This window comes from Mustela lutreola, chromosome 2, assembly GCF_030435805.1.
Source record: "Mustela lutreola isolate mMusLut2 chromosome 2, mMusLut2.pri, whole genome shotgun sequence".
NCBI lineage: Eukaryota > Metazoa > Chordata > Mammalia > Carnivora > Mustelidae > Mustela > Mustela lutreola.
In genome coordinates this window covers 81,362,626-81,384,433 of record NC_081291.1, presented here as the reverse complement: position 1 = coordinate 81,384,433, position 21,808 = coordinate 81,362,626, and the positions used below count along the sequence as shown (strand labels likewise).

General features: G+C 37.0%; 1 pseudogene; it reads right to left on the bottom strand.

Moving 5' to 3' along the window:
• Positions 1 to 607: 607 nt before the first annotated feature.
• Positions 608 to 18,120, bottom strand: LOC131825554 (inosine-5'-monophosphate dehydrogenase 2-like; annotated as a pseudogene).
• Positions 18,121 to 21,808: the final 3,688 nt, after the last annotated feature.

Below are 21,808 nucleotides of genomic sequence, written 5' to 3'. Positions count from 1 at the left end.
AGGCAGGCAGAGAGAGAGGAGGAAGCAGACTCCCCGTGGAGCAGAGAGCCTGATGCGGGGCTCAACCCCAGGAGCCAAAGGCAGAGGCTTTAACCTGCTGAGCCACCAAGGCGCCCCACAACTAGATTTTTTCATTTTAAATAAAAGCTATGAATATTTAAAACATTCCTCAGACCCCTGAGTTGCTTAGTTAGTTAAGAATCCAACTCTTGGTTTTGACTCAGGTCATGATTTCAGGACTGTGAGATTGAGCCCTGTATCAGACTCCATGCTGGGTATAGAGCCTGCTTAAGTTTTTCTCTCTCCCACTCCTTCTGTCCCTTCCCCCACAAAACAAAACAAAACAAAACAAAACACACAAACAATTTCTGGAATATTCTTTGAGAGAAAAAGAAAGCTACATAGTATTCCCCCCCCCCAAATGTTTATTGAAAAACCAAGGGGGTATGATGCTGTATCCTTTTTCAGAAAAGCCTCTTATACAAATGGAGGGTGTGGGCACCACCTTCCACTTGAGCTAAGGATGTTCTCTTCTCAAACAGAATTCATCATGGCTTGGTCTTGGGTCAAACTCTTGCAACCAATGTCCTGGCAGGAGTGCTGGATGCTAGTGGTTCTGGGTTAGCAAGTCCAGCCAATACTTGTCATCTTCATGAGTATCAATAGCTGTTCCATTATCAGCTGCTTCTTGGCGTCTTTGGAAGCCATTAGGTAACCCTGGTTCTTCTTCAGGTCTGTCTGGGCAATGATGGCTACTATTTCATTATCTTCATTTACAATGGGTAACTTTCCCTTCTTGTTGCACTGCGGAATTTTTTTTGCTTCCTTCAATGTGATGCTTGCAGGGGTTACCACCCAGTATTTCATCTTCATCATGATCACTTCCAAAAACCAGCCATGCTCCTCCTCCTCGAAAATATCAACTCCCCATCCAGCCTGTGTTGGTGTTTGAAGCCATGCCAGGCTTTGGCTTCAAACACATCCTGAACTTGATTTTCAGGACTGAGAACTCAGAGTCTGTGATGAATCCCTGCTCATATTTCTTCACTTTTGTAACTTCATTGGTTTGGACCTCAGGTGTACAGTTGTGATGGATAAGCCAATACCTCCTGTAAAGACCTTTGCAATGGCCATGCCAGTCTCTGTGACTGTTGGGGTCTTCAGAATGATGTTTGTTTGTTTGTTTGTTTTTTATTTTAAAGTTTGTTTTTTTTTAATCTCATTTTATTTTTAAGTTGCACCCAACATAGGGCTCAAACTCAGGACCCCAGGATCAAGAGTTGCATGCTTTACTGACGGAGCCAGTCATGTGCCCCAGGAGTGATGTTTTTTTTTTTTTTTTATATTTTATTTATTTATTTGACAGAGATCCCAAGTAGGCAGAGCAACAGGCAGAGAGAGGGAGAAGCAGACTCTCCGCTGAGCAGAGAGCCCGATGTGGGGCTTGATCCCAGGACCCTGGGATCATGACCTGAGCCGAAGGTAGAGGCTTTAACCCACTGAGCCAACCAGGTGCCCCAGGAGTGATGTTTTTGATCAGAGCAGAGGTCAGGTCCACCTGGTCTGTAGTAAGTCAGTGTACTCAGCAAGAATATGAAAATAATTGTAAGGGATGCCATCCCCACAGCTGAACAGCTGATGTTCCATGACCCCATTTTTGGGACATAGATGTGCCCTTGCTATATCAGGTAGTGGGTCATGGCCAGTATGCAGCAAAGCCATATGTATCTGAAGACCTGACTGCAGAGCAATATTTCTTAATTTATGCAAATCTCCTATTCTACAAATACGTGAAGAAGAAATCAGTGATCTAGGCGCTGTGAAGATAGAGTGGCTAGTAAGATATAGTCTCTGATTTCAGTCAGCTTGTTTTCTCCTAGTAAAAGGGCCAGAGATGAGTAAATGGAAGTGAAGATGCCTATCAGAGCCATGTAAGAAGGGAGTAAATCTAGGCCATCTTCATGGAGTGTCAGGGGGTAAGACAGCACCTCTGGTTTGGAGGGTCAGAGGAGGGTGATATAATGGTCAGTATGATGATAGAATTCTTCTTACACTACGTCGTTATGGTCAAATTCAAGTGAGCTAACACTTATTAACTGCCTGAAATAGTGCCTCTCCTGTACTAAGTGCTCAGAAGGTTCCACTCTTATTAGTGTTGTTGTTATTGTCAATACTGTAATTGTGTAGCAACTGATAGAAAACACTGGCTATGGTACCATTTATTTGAGCCCTCTTCCATCTTCAGCCCTAAATTCAATAGGCCATGCATTTTCCATAGAAAATGGTCTTTGAAACACAGCTACTATGTCCACTGATATCAAGAAGTCAAGCTGGCTGCCATCTATTAGGCCATGGTTAACATTTCCCCTCCAATTTTCATTTGCCTAAAATGATCCAAGGAGCCATAAACTTGAGGAGAGTATTTAATTACTTCAACAAAATAGGACCATGGTCCTCCATGCTGGTTTAATAACTGCATTTCCATGCTTTTGGAATCTCTTACAAGTGACATTTATTTCCTTTTGTTATTGTTCCCACACTGTTAATATGTATTTATCTTATTTCAGTATCTATAGCCTTGAAACAAGTACTTATTAATCAGAAGCCATTTAAAAGCTGATATGCCATTTATTGAAGAGGCTGTCTTTTTTCCATTGGACATTCTTTCCTGCTTTGTCGAAGATTAGTTGACCATAGAGTTGAGGGTCTATTTCTGGGCTCTCTATTCTGTTCCATTGATCTATGTGTCTGTTTTTGTGCCAGTACCATGCTGTCTTGATGATGACAGCTTTGTAATAGAGCTTGAAGTCCGGAATTGTGATGCCACCAACGTTGGCTTTCTTTTTCAATATCCCTTTGGCTATTCTAGGTCTTTTCTGGTTCCATATAAATTTTAGCATTATTTGTTCCATTTCTTTGAAAAAGATGGATGGTACTTTGATAGGAATTGCATTAAATGTGTAGATTGCTTTAGGTAGCATAGATATTTTCACAATATTTATTCTTCCAATCCAGGAGCATGGAACATTTTTCCATTTCTTTGTGTCTTCCTCAATTTCTTTCATGAGTACTTTATAGTTTTCTGAGTATAGATTCTGTGTCTCTTTGGTTAGGTTTATTCCTAGGTATCTTATGGTTTTGGATGCAATTGTAAATGGGATTGACTCCTTAATTTCTCTTTCTTCTGTCATGCTGTTGGTGTAGAGAAATGCAACTGATTTCTGTGCATTGATTTTATATCCTGACACTTTACTGAATTCCTGTATAAGTTCTAGCAGTTTTGGAGTGGAGTCTTTTGGGTTTTCCACATATAGTATCATATCATCTGCGAAGAGTGATAATTTGACTTCTTCTTTGCCGATTTGGATGCCTTTAATTTCCTTTTGTTGTCTGATTGCTGAGGCTAGGACCTCTAGTACTATGTTGAATAGCAGTGGTGATAATGGACATCCCTGCCGTGTTCCTAACCTTAGTGGAAAAGCTTTCAGTTTTTCTCCATTGAGAATGATATTTGCGGTGGGTTTTTCATAGATGGCTTTGATGATATTGAGGTATGTGCCCTCTATCCCTACACTTTGAAGAGTTTTGATCAGGAAGGGATGCTGTACTTTAACAAATGCTTTTTCAGCATCTATTGAGAGTATCATATGGTTCTTGTTCTTTCTTTTATTGATGTGTTGTATCACATTGACTGATTTGCGGATGTTGAACCAACCTTGCAGCCCGGGAATAAATCCCACTTGGTCGTGGTGAATAATCTTTTTAATGTACTGTTGAATCCTATTGGCTAGTATTTTGTTGAGTATTTTCGCATCTGTGTTCATCAAGGATATTGGTCTATAGCTCTCTTTTTTGGTGGGATCCTTGTCTGGTTTTGGGATCAAGGTGATGCTGGCCTCATAAAATGAGTTTGGAAGTTTTCCTTCCATTTCTATTTTTTGGAACAGTTTCAGGAGAATAGGAATTAGTTCTTCTTTAAATGTTTGGTAGAATTCCCCCGGGAAGCCCTCTGGCCCTGGGCTTTTGTTTGTTTGGAGATTTTTAATGACTGTTTCAATCTCCTTACTGGTTATGGGTCTGTTCAGGCTTTCTATTTCTTCCTGGTTCAGTTGTGGTAGTTTATATTTTTCTAGGAATGCATCCATTTCTTCCAGATTGTCAAATTTATTGCCGTAGAGTTGCTCATAGTATGTTCTTATAATAGTTTGTATTTCTTTGGTGTTAGTTGTGATCTCTCCTCTTTCATTCATGATTTTATTTATTTGGGTCCTTTCTCTTTTCTTTTTGATAAGTCGAGCCAGGGGCTTATCAATTTTATTAATTCTTTCAATAAATGGTGCTGGAAAAATTGGACAGCCACATGCAGAAAAATGAAATTGGACCATTTCCTTACACCACACACGAAAATAGACTCAAAATGGATGAAGGACCTCAATGTGCGAAAGGAATCCATCAAAATCCTTGAGGAGAACACAGGCAACAACCTCTTCGACCTCAGCCGCAGCAACATCTTCCTAGGAACAACGCAAAAGGCAAGGGAAGCAAGGGAAAAAATGAACTATTGGGATTTCATCAAGATCAAAAGCTTTTGCACAGCAAAGGAAACAGTTAACAAAATCAAAAGACAACTGACAGAATGGGAGAAGATATTTGCAAACGACATATCAGATAAAGGACTAGTGTCCAGAATCTATAAAGAACTTAGCAAACTCAACACCCAAAGAACAAATAATCCAATCAAGAAATGGGCAGAGGACATGAACAGACATTTCTGCAAAGAAGACATCCAGATGGCCAACACACACATGAAAAAGTGCTCCATATCACTGGGCATCAGGGAAATACAAATCAAAACCACAATGAGATATTACCTCACACCAGTCAGAATGGCTAAAATCAACAAGTCAGGAAATGACAGATGCTGGCGAGGATGCGGAGAAAGGGGAACCCTCCTACACTGTTGGTGGGAATGCAAGCTGGTGCAGCCACTCTGGAAAACAGCATGGAGGTTCCTCAAAATGTTGAAAATAGAACTGCCCTATGACCCAGCAATTGCACTATTGGGTATTTACCCTAAAGATACAAACGTAGTGATCCAAAGGGGCACGTGCACCCGAATGTTTATAGCAGCAATGTCCACAATAGCCAAACTATGGAAAGAACCTAGATGTCCATCAACAGATGAATGGATCAAGAAGAAGTGGTATATATACACAATGGAATACTATGCAGCCATCAAAAGAAATGAAATCTTGCCATTTGCGACAACATGGATGGAACTAGAGCGTATCATGCTTAGCGAAATAAGTCAAGCAGAGAAAGACAACTATCATATGATCTCCCTGATATGAAGAAGTGGTGATGCAACATGGAGGCTTAAGTGGGTAGGAGAAGAATAAATGAAACAAGATGGGATTGGGAGGGAGACAAACCATAAGTGACTCTTAATGTCACAAAACAAACTGAGGGTTGCTGGGGGGAGGGGGTTTGGGAGAAGGAGGTGGGATTATGGACATTGGGGAGGGTATGTGCTTTGGTGAGTGCTGTGAAGTGTGTAAACCTGGTGATTCACAGACCTGTACCCCTGGGGATAAAAATATATGTTTATAAAAAATAAAAAATTAATTTAAAAAAAAGGCAATTATGTAAATATAAAAAAAAAAAAGCTGATATGCCATGCTCTACATTGAGAAAACTAAAATAACACCAAGGAGCCAAGTACACATAGGTGCTTTTCCTCTTAGTTAAAAGCTGCTTTGGGGGCGCCTGGGTGGATCAGTGGGTTAAAGCCTCTGCTTTCAGCTCAGGTCATGATCCCAGGGTCCTTGGATCGAGCCCCATATCGTGCTCTCCACTCAGCGGGGAGCCTGCTCCCCCACACTTTGCCTGCCTCTCTGCCTACTTGTGATTTCTGTCTGTCAAATAAATAAGTAAAATCTTTAAAAAAAAAAAAAAAGCTGCTTTGTACATATAATTCCTTTCCTATCATTTTATGTGGAAGTATTCAATTAGATTCAGTGAAGATAGGGTAATTATAAATATACTAAAACTTCATAACAGTCTTCTTTTAGGGATTTAACTCAGTGATAGATGACAGGTTAATATATCATGACTAGGTGTTCACTAATGGACTTCTGGGAGTTTATAGAAGGGAATCTCTGTGTGTAGAAACCATGGTTTCTCTTCCTGACTTGGAGCGCTAAGGACCCCTAACAAATTCACTACCTTGAGAAACATCTCTATGCCATTGTCTTGATTGGCTTTTAATCTTCCTTCAGGCTTTGATATGCATCTTGGGGATGCATTGATTCATGATGCAACATTCATTCTAAAAATTGTAGTCTGTAATAAGTTAGTGGTAGGGAAAAAGGGCTTCCCGGAGGGGCGGAAACCATCCCCTATAAATACAAAAATAGGGAAACAGAGCTAGAAGAGCTTATAAAAAGTAATGTAAGTTGGCCTGATTTCTAGATAACACACTGTTTGACAATAAAAATCCTGGCTACAAGAGGGGAAGCAGTCTGGGCATTCTACCATAAGACCCCCAGAGCCAAATACTTCCATTCCCTTAGGTAGTCTCTCCCCCAAAGTTGTGTGGACTCTTTGGAGGCAAATATGTGGGTTTTTAATAAACACCCTGGGGGGCAGACCCTGCATAAGTCTTAGAAGTCATTTCAGTAATTCCACCCCTTACATCCCCCTGAGCCCCCACACACACACAGAAAGAGAGTGAGCTTCAGCTGTGGGCACCTTGATAGGTTCTTTGCTGGACTGAAGCAAACTGGGTGGTAATAGGTAGCTTAGAGGGAATGTGAGCAGGCCAAGGACTCCTACAGCATCCTAATACAAATCTTCATATTGTTAAAACAGTAGAAGAAAGAAGAATAGATGTCTTCTGGGCCAGCTTTCTATTTTACAAAAGCAATCCAGTGAGGAAAGATCTGCTCTATGATGTACAATATTAGTGCCTGAAATGGAAGATGAACTCAATTTTTCTCATCTTTGGTCTTGTATATTTCCATTATATCAGGCTGATTAGAAGACAAACATTACTCAAAGCAGATTCCCCCCTACCCCGAAAATGGTTTTCTTCACTTCACAATAACCTCTTTACATTAAAGACCCTCCCTTATGAGAAAATAACAATAAAAATGTGCAATAAAAACGAACTAGATAAAATGAGAGAACCAGGATCTATTTTAGGAAAAACTGATGCCCATTCTCCTATGAGGTCTAGGAAGGGGGTGCATTTCACTGAGCAGAGATGGTGTTCAGGGTTAGACCCCTAAATGGGGGCCAGTAAATAATGTCCAACAATGCTGCCTTTGCCTTTTTCTGGATGCAAACGTTTCCTTTGTTTCTGTACTAATAAAAATTAGAAGTTGTATGATGAAACCAAAAGTCAGCAAAGGCTTAGCAAAAATTTTCTTCTATATGTAAGGGATCAATGATTATACTCCATTTCTGGCTGATATACTTAGCAAATACCCCAACCATCATCCCTTTGGTATGATTTAACAGTGATTGTTAAAATGTCTATACTGCCTAGAGCAATCTATACTTTCAATGCCATCCTGATCAAAATTCCATTGGCATTTTTCAAAGATCTGGAACAAACAATACTAAAATTTCTGTGGAACCAGAAGAGACCCCAAATTGCTAAGGAAATGTTGAAAAAGAAAAACAAAACTGGGGCATCATGTTGCCTCATTTTAAGCTTTACTACAAAGCTGTGATCACCAAGACAACATGGTACTGGCACAAAAACAGATACAGACCAGTGAAACAGAGTAGAGAGCCCAGATATAGACCCTCAACTGTATGGTCAAATAATCTTTGAAAAAGCAAGAAAAAAATATACAGTGGAAAAAAGACAGTCTCTTCAATAAATGGTGCTGGGAAAACTGGACAACTATGTGTAGAAGAATGAAACTTGACCATTCTCTTACACCATACCCAAAGATAAACTCGAAATGGATAAAAGACCTCAATGTGAGGCAGACATCTATCAAAATCCTAGAGGAGAACATAGACAGAAACCTCTACAACATCAGCCATAGCAACTTCTTTCAAGATATGTCTCCAAAGGCAAAGGAAACAAAAATGGACATGAACTTTTGGGACTCCATCAAAATCAAAAGCTTCTACACAGCAAAGGAAACAGTCAATGAAACAAAGAGGCAAACCATGGAATGGGGGAAGATATTCACAAATGACACTACAGACAAAGGGCTGATATACAAGATGTATAAAGATCTCCTCAAACTCAACATTAAAAAAATACAGATAATCATGTCAAAAAATGGGCAGAAGACATGAACAGACACGTCTCCAATGAAGACATACAAATAGCTAACAGACATATGAAAAAAATGTTCATCATCTTTAGCAGTCAGGGAGATTCAAATCAAAACCACATTAAGATACCACCTTATGCCAGTCAGAATGGTCAAAATTAACAAGACAGTAAACAACAAGTGTTGGAGAGGATGTGGAGAAAAGAGAACCCTTACACTGTTGGTGGGAATGCAAGTTGATGCAGCCACTTTGGAAAACAGTATGGAGATTCATTAAGAAATGAAAAAGAGAGCTTCCTTATGACCTTTTATTGCACTACTTGGTATTTACCCCAAAGATACAGATGTAGTGAAAAGAAGGGCCATCTGTACCCCAATGTTCATAGCAGCAATGGCCACAGTTGCTTGGTTCTGTGGAAAGAACCAAGATACCCTTCAACAGACGAATGGATAAGAAAGATGTGGTCAATATATACAATGGCGTATTATGCCTCTATCAGAAAGGATGAATACCCAACTTTTGTATCAACACAGATGGGACTGGAAGAGGTTATGCTGAGTACAATAAGTCAAGCAGAGAGAGTCAATTATCATATGGTTTCACTTATTTGTGGAACATAAGGAATAACATGGAGGGCATTGGGAGATGGAGAGGAGAAGTGAGTTGGGGGAAATTGGAGGGGAAGACAAACCATGAGAGACTGTGGAGTCTGAGAAACAAACTGGGGGGTTTTGGAGGGGAGGAAGGTGAGCCTGATGGTGGGTATTAAGGAGGGCACATTTTGCATAGAGAACTGGGTGTGGTGCATAAACAATGAATTCTGGAACACTGAAAAGAAATAAAATGAAAATTAAAAGTTCCAGAAATTAACAAAATTCAAAGCCAAGACGTCAGTTAAATTAATTTCTAGTGAACTCTGTAACAGGGAATGCTCAAAAGAGGCTATATAGTACTGTGGAGTCTGATTTGTTTTCTGGACCTTACACCTATTTGAATGTCTTATTTCTTTCCCCAAATTTAGAAAGTATAATATGGTGCTAGACTCACCAAGATGACTTAACTACCTAAAAAATTTTAGCAGCATAGATTTGAGGTCATAAACATTAAAATAGCAGGAAGTGGCTTTCTATAAAGTTCAGAATCATAGCAACAAATTTCCCTCTCACATCTTATCAAGTCCCAGGCACCTGCCCATGAAATTGGCAACAGAAAGATATTCTACACTGCCAATTACAGGTTTCTCGTCACCTTGCCAACTTGCTTTGTCTCCACAACCTGGCAAAATGTGGCTATTGGCAGGAAAGTGAATATTTGAAAATGATTACAGTATATAGGGATTTTTGGTTCCATAATGTCTAATTGAGTAATTTAAAAACCATTTTAGCACTAGGGATAGATTTTCTTTCTATTTTATAACATGTCACATGCCCTGTAATTTGAGCCCTTTGGTCACTAGTCCCTCAAAGAAAGAACTGGAATGGGGTCCTCAATGAAGTTTATCTGTAACAAGGTTGATTTAGTGAAATATTAATGACCTCTGTACTTTGGAATTACATGGTCAAAATCTTCCCTCTAGCTAACCTGAGACATCCAACTGCCAACTGTTGCAGAGGAAGGGGACAGAAAGCCACACTTTTCTAAATATCTTGGCCATTTCTGGAACCAGATCTTCCATAAAGTGTAAAGAAAGTACTCAGCCTTCTATGGCAGCTGCACCATTTAGCTTATTGCCTAGGGTAAGAGAATATTGCAAATAGGAAATGGGAAGGCCAAATCCAGTTATTCTGGTTTGCAAAGGTTGTGAAGGGATGAAAGGCTGTAAAAAACAGGATAGGGGTGGGAGTGGGGAATGTAAGCAACCCAAAGAGACACCAGTGTGTTAGGTGAGGGAAACACCAAAAACAGGGGGTTGTTTTTTAAAATAAAAGTTCACATCAAGGAGTCCAGAAGATGATCATGTCATATGATCATCAACCATATCAAGCCACAGCAAGGTAAAATGAAAAGTATTGAAGTCTCAGCTTTCCTATGGGTTGGTTCTTCTATGGCTAGAGATCCTCAAAGGGTGACAGCACTATCATCATCACCTTGGAATGTGTTAGAGATGCAAATTCTTGGACCCCACTCCAGAGCTACGGAATCAGGAACTCTGAGAGTGGGACTCAGCTGCCTGTGTTTTGACAAGTCCTCCACATGTTTCTTGAGGACCACTATCCTTTGGCCTGATCTGAGAGTCAGGAATTTTCAAAGGTCCCCAAAGACAGATGTTCAAGCTGAAGTCAAGTGTCTCTGCCTTAGGGCCTACCCAGGTGAGAACCAAGGGGCCTGTCATATAGAACACCTAGGCCAAGGGCTGTCTGGTGGATGTGAAGGTATTCAGAGGCCTTTGTGACAGCACTTAGAAGAGAAGAGAGGTTGAGACCATCAGGGAATGCAGCGGAACCTACACCCAGCTGAGGGAGATCAGCCTGCCTACTTTATGTGCAAATAGCAATAGGTCATACATCACACAAGCTACCAGACAAGGGACATCTCTTCAGAAAGATACCTGAGGAAGCAGAAGACCTACAGGAATGAAAGCACTGCTGCTCTCTCCAACCATGAAGTCCTACTGGTGATAACTCTCCCAACTCATTCCCCAAATACCCAAATACCATCTTGGAAAAGGGCAATGGAACTGAGAGAAAAGAAGACCGTGTACAGCTGTTTTATCTGAAAAGACATAATTCTTTCCAAAAATACCATTTAGGATATTCAGAGATATGATAAAGGGCTCAACTTTGAAGGACCAAATATTTATACTGGAAGGAAACTGATGAATTGTAAAAATCTGAACCTTTATTAATTGGCACGTCTGAGTTGTTCCCATTTCTTATGGGAATCAGGCTTACAGGGAAGCTTAGGCCAGTGCTGGAGAATAAATAAACTGTGTGTCTGAAAGCAAGATGCATACCTTTGTAACTATGCAGTGCACTTTTGTAGTACAGTCCTTGCATTCTTGCTACCCAAATGCTCTCTGGAAATCAAAATATTTCAGTATAGAAATGATAGGATGAAATAATTTAAAAAGAATCATAAAATTGTGAGAACTGCTCATGACATTTTTACAGTTTGCCCTTGGCAAATTCTCCTCCATCGTTGCTGTCTTATAGATAAACCATCAAACAGCTTTGGGTAGAGGGAGTTTGGCAACACCAGAATGGTGGACAAATTGGGAAGGGTCAGGCAGGAATTCTGTATTCAGAGATTCAATTGAGCAGAATGAATATGATGGGCCTAAAATAAATGAATATAAAATAAAACACAAGGCAAGAAAACAATAGGTTTCTTTGTTACTGGGATTAGTCAGTTTGCCCTGGATTTTTCAATTACTTCAATGTCAAAAGCATGATCTTGGAAAATCATACCAATGTACCTCAACTGAGAAATATTAAAAGCTCTTTAGAAATGTTTCCAGGCAGTATGTTTAAATATTTATGAACAATTTCTATAAATGACTGCCGGCCAGTTGTAATAATTAAGTGTATTCAGATGATAGAATAATCTTCCCATCACTTGAAAAATGTGCTGAGTATGTAATTCTCCTCCTGAAACAGCCTCTGCTCAGTGTGCTGACCTGCTTTTTCTTTCTGGAAAGATTAGCTTTTATTTTTAGTTAAATTTTTAAAAATAACTTTTTTGTTGAAGTATCACTTTTATATAAATTAAATTCACAAATCTTTATGTATAGCTCAGTAAACTTTTACATATGTATACATCCATTTGAACTCCATCGAGATCAAGATATTTCTAGCTCTCCGGAAGGTCCCTTGTCCTCTTCTAAGGAAATAACTCCACCCTAAGCTAACTATTGTTCTGATTTCTATTACTGTGGATTATTTTTTTCTTTTTCTGGGCTGATGTAAATGGGATAAAATGTAAATGGGACTGATGTAAATGGGATAAAAAGTTATTTCATGGGATAACATCATGGTAATGATGTTTTCATGATTGGGTTCTTTCACTCAAAATTATGTCTTTATGATTCATCATTCATTGTTGCTTTTGATACTAGTCTCTTTTTGTTGCTGTGTAGGACTATATCTTAATTTTCTTTTCATGGACATTGGGTCACTTCTAGTTCTTAACTCTTACTAATGAAATGGCCATGATCATTCTTGTATAGGTCTTTTGATTAACATAAGCATCAGTTTCTCTTGGACGTAAACCAAGGAGTGGAACAGCTGTAACAAAGGATATATGCTTAGTTAGCTTTAATAGTTACTGATGGATTTTCAAAACGATTGCACCAGTTATACTCTATCCAAAAGACTGACTTTTTAAGTGAGAGAACATACATGGTGTGCTTTCAAGACAGACCTTGCTCAACACTGGCTTCCTTTGGTTGGTTTGTCCATGGTTACTTAGGTGGGCTTAAGTGCTCTAGAGAAGGTTCTTTTTACTTGTCTAATTCATTTTCAAATTCAGCTATGTATTTATCCATCAGGAAAAGATGGCTCATAAAGGAAACATTTTAATATATGGGGCCAACTTCTTTAACCCCAAATAATATATTTCATTTTAAACCTTTATTCTTTTTTTCATGTTTAAAAGTATATATGGAACACTGGGTGTGGTGAAAAAATAATGAATACTGTTTTTCTGAAAATAAATAAATTAATTTAATTTTTTAAAAAAGTATATATGGAAAATGGGGGAGGCTATGCATGTGCTCAGGTGAGCGTTCTATGGGAAATCCCTGTACCTTCCCCTCAATTTAGCTGTGAACCTAAAACCATTTTAAAAGACATAAACTCTTAAAAAACAAAAAACAAAAAACAAATGTACTCACTGCAGAAAAACTAGAAAACACAAGAGAGTGTACACGAGAGGATAAAGACCCCTAATCTGACTGTTAATTTTCTGACTATATGCTTCCAGAACTTAAACATGGAAGAGTTCTAGCTATATGAAAATCGTTTCTTTGCAAAGGTTTTGTAACTTGTGTTTTTACTTTTTGTTTGTTTCTTTGGTTTTGTTTAACAGATTCATAGAATCCTCACACAACAATAATTATAAATATGCATATATAAATAACATAATTGATTTAACTATTCCCCTATTGATGAATGTTTATATTGATGCTTTCTCTTTTAAAAGCAATGACATAGTAAGCATCTTTATGTATACATCTTGTGCACATGTTAAATTATTTTCCTTAGGATAAATTCCCAAAGTTTTATTCCTAAGTTAAAAGAGATGCATATATTCAACTTTAATACAGATTTAACAAAATGCTGTACCAAGACACATCTCCAGCTATAAAGGAATGCAATTCCCAAACTCCCAAGTACTTGGCTGCAGCATTTTTTTCAATCATCATTTTACTGACCTTAAATAATGCCCATTTTTATTAATACTTACTTAACTACAAATAAGATTTAAAATAGTTCCGTAATTCTGTTCACCATTTGAAGTTATCATTTTGTAAATTACTTGTTTGCCTTATTAGTCCATATTACTTTTGCTATATAAAATTTTTGTATGTAGGAAATCTTTTAACTTGTCTGCCACATTTGTTTTAAATATTTTCCTTTTTTATTTTTAGTAAATTGGTATTTTCATTACCCAACTCTTTATACTCTCCAGTTGAATGTTGTGATTTTTTTCTCACATATTCTTCACAATTCTTATTAAATTCAGTCCTAATGTATTTTACATGATTGATGCTAATTTGAGTTGAATTATTTTGATTATATTACTTTATTCAGTATGGCATACACTATTTGTTAAACTATTGTTGATTATTAACATATATGAAAGCAATTGGCACTAATTTATTTCTGTGACCAGCACTCTCCCCAATAGTTATTTATTTTATTTTATTTTTTTTTAAGATTTTATTTATTTATTTGACAGAGAGAAATCACAAGTAGATGGAGAGGCAGGCAGAGAGAGAGAGAGGGAAGCAGGCTCCCTGCCGAGCAGAGAGCCCGATGCGGGACTCGATCCCAGGACCCCGAGATCATGACCTGAGCCGAAGGCAGCGGCTTAACCCACTGAGCCACCCAGGCGCCCTGCCCCTAATAGTTATTTTTAATTCATACACATTTTCAGTTGATCCTCTCGGTTTTCCCAGTCAGATAATCAAGTTATATGCAAATAATGATAATTTTCTTATTTTCTCTCTTTTTTTAAAAGATTGTATTTATTCATTTTCCAGAGGGAGAGAAAGTACAAGCAGAAAGAGCAGCAGGCAGAGTGAGAGGGAGAAGCAGGCTCTCTGCTGAGCCAGGAGCCAGATGTGGGACTCAATCCCAAGACCCTGGGATCATGACCTGAGCAGAAGGCAGATGCTTAACAAACTGGAGACACCCAGGCGTCCCAACTTTCTTATTTTCAACATTTATAGTGTTTATTTTGTTCAATTTGGAAAAGTGGAATGCTTTCAGAACATTAGAAAATGATAATGAAAAAAGGAAAAATGTCTTTTTTTATTTAACTTAATTTATTTCACTATTGATCTCAATGATGGCATTAGATTTGAGTTTTCGTATTTTTCCAAAGTCATATTAAGAAAATATCTTATTTTTTTATTTTTAAAAAACTTTTTGTCAGACATAGATAATAACTTCTACCTAAAACATATAAACACCTCTTGATATGGTCATATGACTCTTTAAGTAAATGGTAAGTTGATTTATATTCATACAGCTGAACTTCTTTTGCATTTAAAATATAAACTCTACTTTGTCATGAAGCATTTTTCTTTTTATTTACCCTGGGATTAAATTGCTAATGTTTGGTTGAGAAGTTTAGACTTTATATTTGTAAGATTATATGTCCACAGTTTTGCTTGGTAATCCTCTTAGGTTTTTCTTTCTTTTTTTTTTTTTTTTTTTTTTCGTTTTTAAATGCCTTATTTGTTTCGAAAAGCAGAGTCTACTAAATTGTGTGAATTACAGGGAGCCCAAAGAAGAGAAGTCTTCCCCACAGAACCAGAAAAATATAGAGCCAAAAGACATTAAACAAAAGCACAATAAAATTCCCACATCATTTCATGCAGTCCTATGTAATCCATTCTTGTCCCACTGGAGCTCAGAGTTATGCTTACTTGATAAAATAAATATGGTCACATCCATTCTTTTCTTTATTCTGTGAAATATTTTCAATGGCAAGTGTCATTTCTATTTTCTTCCAATAATACCTGCATTACACATTATTATAAGCCAGGTACTGTACTGGGTATTGGAGATACACACATGAGTAATAAAGATATGTGGCTTTGAGAAGAACTTACAGTGGAATGGGTTCCTTAAAAGTTTGAAAAAATTAGCCTGGCCCCATTTTTGGGGAAGTGGAGGAGAGTGGATGCAATTTTTGACAAATTTTCTTTTTTTTTTTCCATTTTAATGGCTATATCTCAGTTTTCTATGTTTCTCATTTATATTTTCTGGGAAAATTATTCCTCTCAAGGAGAGCTTGGTAGTGTCTTTTAAAAATTAATCTATCTATGGTTATATCTCAGCTCCTAATTTGTATGTTTCAGTTTTCTCTCTTTCTCTTTCCTTTGAATTCAAGTGATGTTACTTGTGTGTGTGTGCATGTGTGTGTATAATATAAAGCAAGGAACAAATTACGCTCCTATTACCACAGTTGCATCACATTATCAATAATTTGTCAACTCTGAGAGGCAATACACTGAAGATGATAGGTTTTTTGGAGATCCCTGTGCTTTGTGACCTTGGGCAAAGAGTTTAGTTCTTGCCTGGGAATCAGTTCCCTAATCTATTACTTGAGAAGAATATTAATTTCTTAAGACCAGGAACCATGTTTTTTTTAATCTGCCTCAGGACCTGGGACAGTGACTTTCGTGGCAGGCTTTCAATAACAATTTGTTGAATTGAGTTCTCTGCTGAAGGGCAGAGAGCTTGATGAGATGATTCTTGAGGAACATTCCAGGTCTAAGAGCTATGATACTGTATTAGAGGAACAATTACTGTATGAGAAAGAAAGTATGGTCAAAGAGTTAAAGACATCACAGAAATATATAGACTAACTGGGTTTTCCTTCTTATGCAACATCCAGCAACATCATCATCCACTCTCAATTTAATCATTAACAAACTACACTGTTGGGAAAATAATGAATTATTTCATTCTGAACATTATAGAGCCAATGCTTTTATCCATCACTTTATAAAGGAAAAATGAAAGTTTAACCATATCATTACAAATAAATAACAAGTTGTTTCATATCCATGCTTAAACCAATGGATTTTCTGGAATCAGTATTCTTTTGTTAGCTGGTTTTCCTAAAGCCCAGCCTACAGTGTGTGTCTAAGTAGGTAATTCATATGATTTTGAAAAAGAAATACAGGAAAAAAAGATCTCATACTTCAATACATACGTGGTTCCCTATTGGGCATTAACTTGAAAGTGAACTTGACAAGTTATGAAAGTAAGACATACCTCTGTATTATTCTCTCTTACTAATACACTGACCCATGGCTATATTTATGTTTTTTGTTTTCCCTCTTGGAACATTTTCTTCCATATGAAGGTTGTATTTCCAAGAGTAATGCTTAGTGAACTTACTTTAAAATTTTCATTTATTTTAGCTATGAATGGTAAATATTTTCTCCCACAATGAATACACAATGAATTCACACACAGTGAATAACTGTATATCATCAACACTAGATTTGGGGCAAGATGTGCCACATCCAAATCTCATGTAAGCAATCTCTCACTAAAAATTCCATGGGAATATAATCATATTGAAAAAATGAATTATTATAACCTTATAAAGAATGTTGGTCATATTAAGTAATATTTCTTAAGTCTATAGATTTTTGAAGGATCTTATGAATTTGTTATATAAGCAAGATCAAGAAAAGCAAGATCATCCAATTTAACTTACTGAATGATCATATTTAATTTTTAAACTTATTGTTATTTTGATGAATTTTATTAATAGAGACTCTAATAGTAAAAGGACTTCTACTTTAGACCCAAGCCCACTTTACCTTTTAAGATGGCAGGGTAATTCGTGACTAATCTAATACTGTTTTCATCAGGATATTTTTCTCTCTGAAACTAAGGCAGTTTTCTCTTTGAAGCAAAATAAATGCCTATGATTATCTATATGTCTTATTTGATGAAACACAATAAAGACATTCTGCAGATCTCTTCTAACGTCCCTTCAAGCAAACAGAGATAAAGAAGAACATACATTGACTGAACTCCAGGCAAAAGTGATGACAACATTATCAAAAGCATTAAGGCAAAAACTCACCTTGGTTCTCAATATCCCATCCTGTGAAAAGAGGAAGAGCTATGTAATACGTAGGGTCTCTTCCAGTTCAGGTATTCGGTGATGGGCTAATTTGTTTCTTTGAACTCTCCTAATTGGTGTTCGTACTTGGAGCCATTGTTGGGAAAAGAAGGCAAACTCTAACCTGAATGACAAGGTAGATATTTGAATGTCAAGTTAGGATATTTGAGGAAAACAGCACTAGATTGATGGTGCAGTATGTATGTGTCACCATTCCATGAGGTTTTGGGCTCTCAGCTTCGTTCAGAATTGATGGTTAGAAGTATTTACGTATGGCAGGAAATTGAAGAAGCATAAATCAGAAAGAGTTGGTGGACTCTGAGTTCCTGATTTTCATTATGTGGAGGAGCATGAAAGGCACTTTAAGTCTGTCTGAGAACTTCCACTCACTTTCTTTAAATGATAATGCACACGGATAGACTTCAGTGATTTTCCTGAATACCAAGGCAAGCAGAATTGTTCCCAAGGAATAATATCTGCAGAAACCTCCTTCTGAAGCCCTGACATGTCCCCCTTTTCCAAGTAATCCACATTATGACAGCACTTTGGCGTGAAAGTGAGTTTTCCATTTCGTTGCTTGTTATATTGAAGCTATTTGATAAATGGCATACATGCCACAAAATGATGTATACAAATGCTGTGATGTTTGACAGAAAGCAATTTTAAAGCTTTTACTTTTGCATTTCATATACTTATAGTCCAAGTTTGCTTGGAAAGTGGCTGGGATATCACACCATATGTGTGTCAATATAACCTTGAGCATACATTTCATGTGGGAAGGAAAAGTGTAAGTGTGTATTCTTGTTGCAAACCAAACCAAACAAAGAAACATCAATCGTGTATTCATCTCCTATAGGATATCAAACTTCATTATGCACTTTGGATTTAGACCAGAAATTAATCTTGCATGCTTTTCAAAAATAGGATGGATTTTAAGCATCTCACTGACACCTTTCATAAAATAACGATGGCAGGTATGATAGGCAGTTTATACTTTGATCTTGCTTGACTACGATCTTTCCAAAATGGAGCTCTGAAGATCATCAACTTTAAAAAATGTTGACAAGGTACATGAGTTTCCACCTTGTGCTACCACACACTTTTCTTATATTTTTGCTCTTTCACTTGTCAAATTTAACCTTCCCTAGAACCTTAGGAAGAGAAAAATACTTAGTTACTCTTAAAAAAAATTATATTAGGGAAAAGATGACAGAAAACCATAAATAACACTAATTGTCAGTGTTAGTTGCAGGTCAATAAATTTATGATCATGGTATTTCGCTTGCACGTTTAGTGTGACAGTGTCATGTTTTCTTTTCTGTTATTCTCTTTCCCAATTTAAACAATAAAGAAGAAAAAATGTGGTGAGATTAATAGGAAACACACACGCGTGCGCGCACACACACACACAAAGAATCATTCTTTGTTGGTGTTCCAGACACAAAATAAGGTACTGTTTTTTGCTGTGTAAATTCTCAGAGCACTGTTGAATTGGTGGGCAACAGGAAAGCCACTGACCACGATGGAGAAAACTAGGGAGGTCTCTACACCTCTGACATATTTCATACAATGTAGAAAAGATCTCATGTGGCAAAAAGGAAAGTGCACGAGGCACTTTACCATGAGGGAAAATGCAGCTATGTCCAATACTACCTCTGCCACTTGGGGGTTGTGTCATCTTGACTAAACAACTTTGGCTTTCCTGAGCTTTCATTCCCTCCTTTGTAAAACTGCCATGGATCTACCCAGTAAATGGAGTGGTTAAGATTTAAACTGAAAAAATGTAAATGTTGTGTCAGACTTAACCAGTCCTCAAATATTATTCCTTTTCCATATTTTCCAGTTATTACTTGTAGAAATTTTGCCAACAGAAGTTTTTAAGCAGTGCATGGTAACTGAGGTCTTCCACTATCAAAAGCTACCAAAAGGAACCAGGATTTAACAATGAGTAAAATTAGTCTTCCTTGTTTGCAGCACGATAGCTGATACTTATATGAGTATTGTTTAATTTAATCATTTAATCACTTCATGGCAGGAGTTAAACAGATAGCCCTAATAGCATATACTGACCATTTGTTGATAATTTTTCATTATTAAAAAGATACACGTTGGGGTACCTGGGTGGCTCAGTTGGTTAAGCATCTGGCTTTAGCTCAAGTTGTGATCTCAGGGTCCTGGGACCAAGTCTCACATCAGTCTCCCTGCTCAACGGGGAGTCCGCTTCTCCCTCTGCCTGCTGCTGCCCCCTGCTCATGCTTGCTTTCTCTCTGTCTCTCCCTCTCTCCCTCAAATAAATAAATAAAAATCTTTTTTTTTTTAAAGATACATGTTAATTTTAGAAGAAGAAACCAAAATAGAAAGAATTTTGTTTTTAACTTCAGTTCCACAGTCCAAAGACCCATTTTGGCACTTTCTTTATCATGCCATTGATTTGATTTCTCTTCATTTCTGGAAGTGAGCTCCAAATCAAAATAAGATTATTTCCCCTTGGCATACAAGGCTTTGGCTAGAATATAAATTTTGTGTGAATAATAGAATGTTAAATCATCGCTCTCCTGAGCTTGTGAGCCATCCAAATGCTTTGGTTTTCATGCTTATAAAAGACATGAAAATATTGAAAAATTAGACTTTACCATTAACTCAAGTGTTGGTCCTGCCAGTCATTAGGTATTAATATATCAAACTTCAATGTGAAGAAAGCCAGCCATTAAAGGACCTGTACTCTTTACAAAATGGCCTCTAAGTACACTTTTTAGAAAGTTTACAAGGTGGTTATGGTGTTCCATCAAACCTCAAGTCAAATTTAGAAAGGACTGGAATAATTTTGAATTTGAAACATAATTATTTACTTACACCTAACAACCAACATAAAAAATACCATAATTAAGGAAAGAGTCTTTGCATAGTGACTTCGGGAAAACTATGGATTCCAAATATAAATTGCTTCCTGGTCCCTCCCTATGGAACCAAAATTAAAGAGGGAGCAATATCTATTTTACTTTTAGTGGTTGTTTTGTTCCTTTTAAAGAGTAGATGCATCTGGGTGATTTTGAAAAATTGTCCATTCTCATATGGACCATAGCATTTCTTGTTTCTTCACACTTTTATTAATAGCATTTGGGTTTTACATGTCCATGTGATTTTTATAGCTTATTTCCTTTCTCTGATGGATGAGCAGTGAATGCTCATTATAAATTATGCAGAAAACATAGAGATTATAAGGAGGAAAATAAAAATAATCTTATCACCAGATGTAATAGCTATCATCATATTAAAATGTCCCTACATTTTCTGGTTTTGACTTTTTTTCATGTTTTTACATAGGTGAGTTCATATTAATATACAGCTGTATAATAAGATATTGTCACTCTGCCCTTTAACATATATTTCTCTATCTATTGAATATGCATTAAAAACATTATTTTAATTAGTGAATATCATGGTATAAGCATTTTATTTAAACATTCTTTAATTTTTTAAGTGTTAGACTATTCCACTCCTTGTCTTCCTCCTATTTTTTAACATTATAAGTAATATGGCAATAAGCATCTATGCACATTAACCTTTTTTCCTAAGTTTCAGATTTCTCCTTTTTTAATATATTTCTGAAAATTACTAAGCCAACAGGGCATAAATGTTTTAAAATGCATTGGATTCCAAAAAGATGATACCTGGTCACTCTCCTTTGAGCATTTTGCAATCACCTTTTTTTTTTTTTTTTTAACTGCCTGACTTGTTTTGAGACCTGTGGTATTGCTCTACCCCTTTCTCTAGTTAAGGGTCCTTGAATGGATTGAATGACCTCACCATCAGCTTTTCTTGGTTTTTCAATAAAGGGATAAGGAAAGAGTGGGAGGCACATTGACATGACAGACCAAGAAGAGAAACAAGAAGTCAACATTGAAAAAAGATAAATGAAGTGGTTGACTTCTCAATTAAAAGAAAAACAACTTACCTCATTTGAATCATTGAGGATAAAACAGAATTTCCTAAACTTCCAAGGGAATTTTGTTGGTAGAAAAGAGAACCCAAACCATTTACTTCAAAGGCCTTTTAAAGCTCTCTTACACGCCCTTCCCCAGAATCAGAAGTGTCTTGCTTTCATGTTTCTACTTTGATGTTTCTCTGTGGCCAGAGTTTATTCATTTTCACTGACGTATGCTATTATTATATGAATATACCACAGCTTATTTAT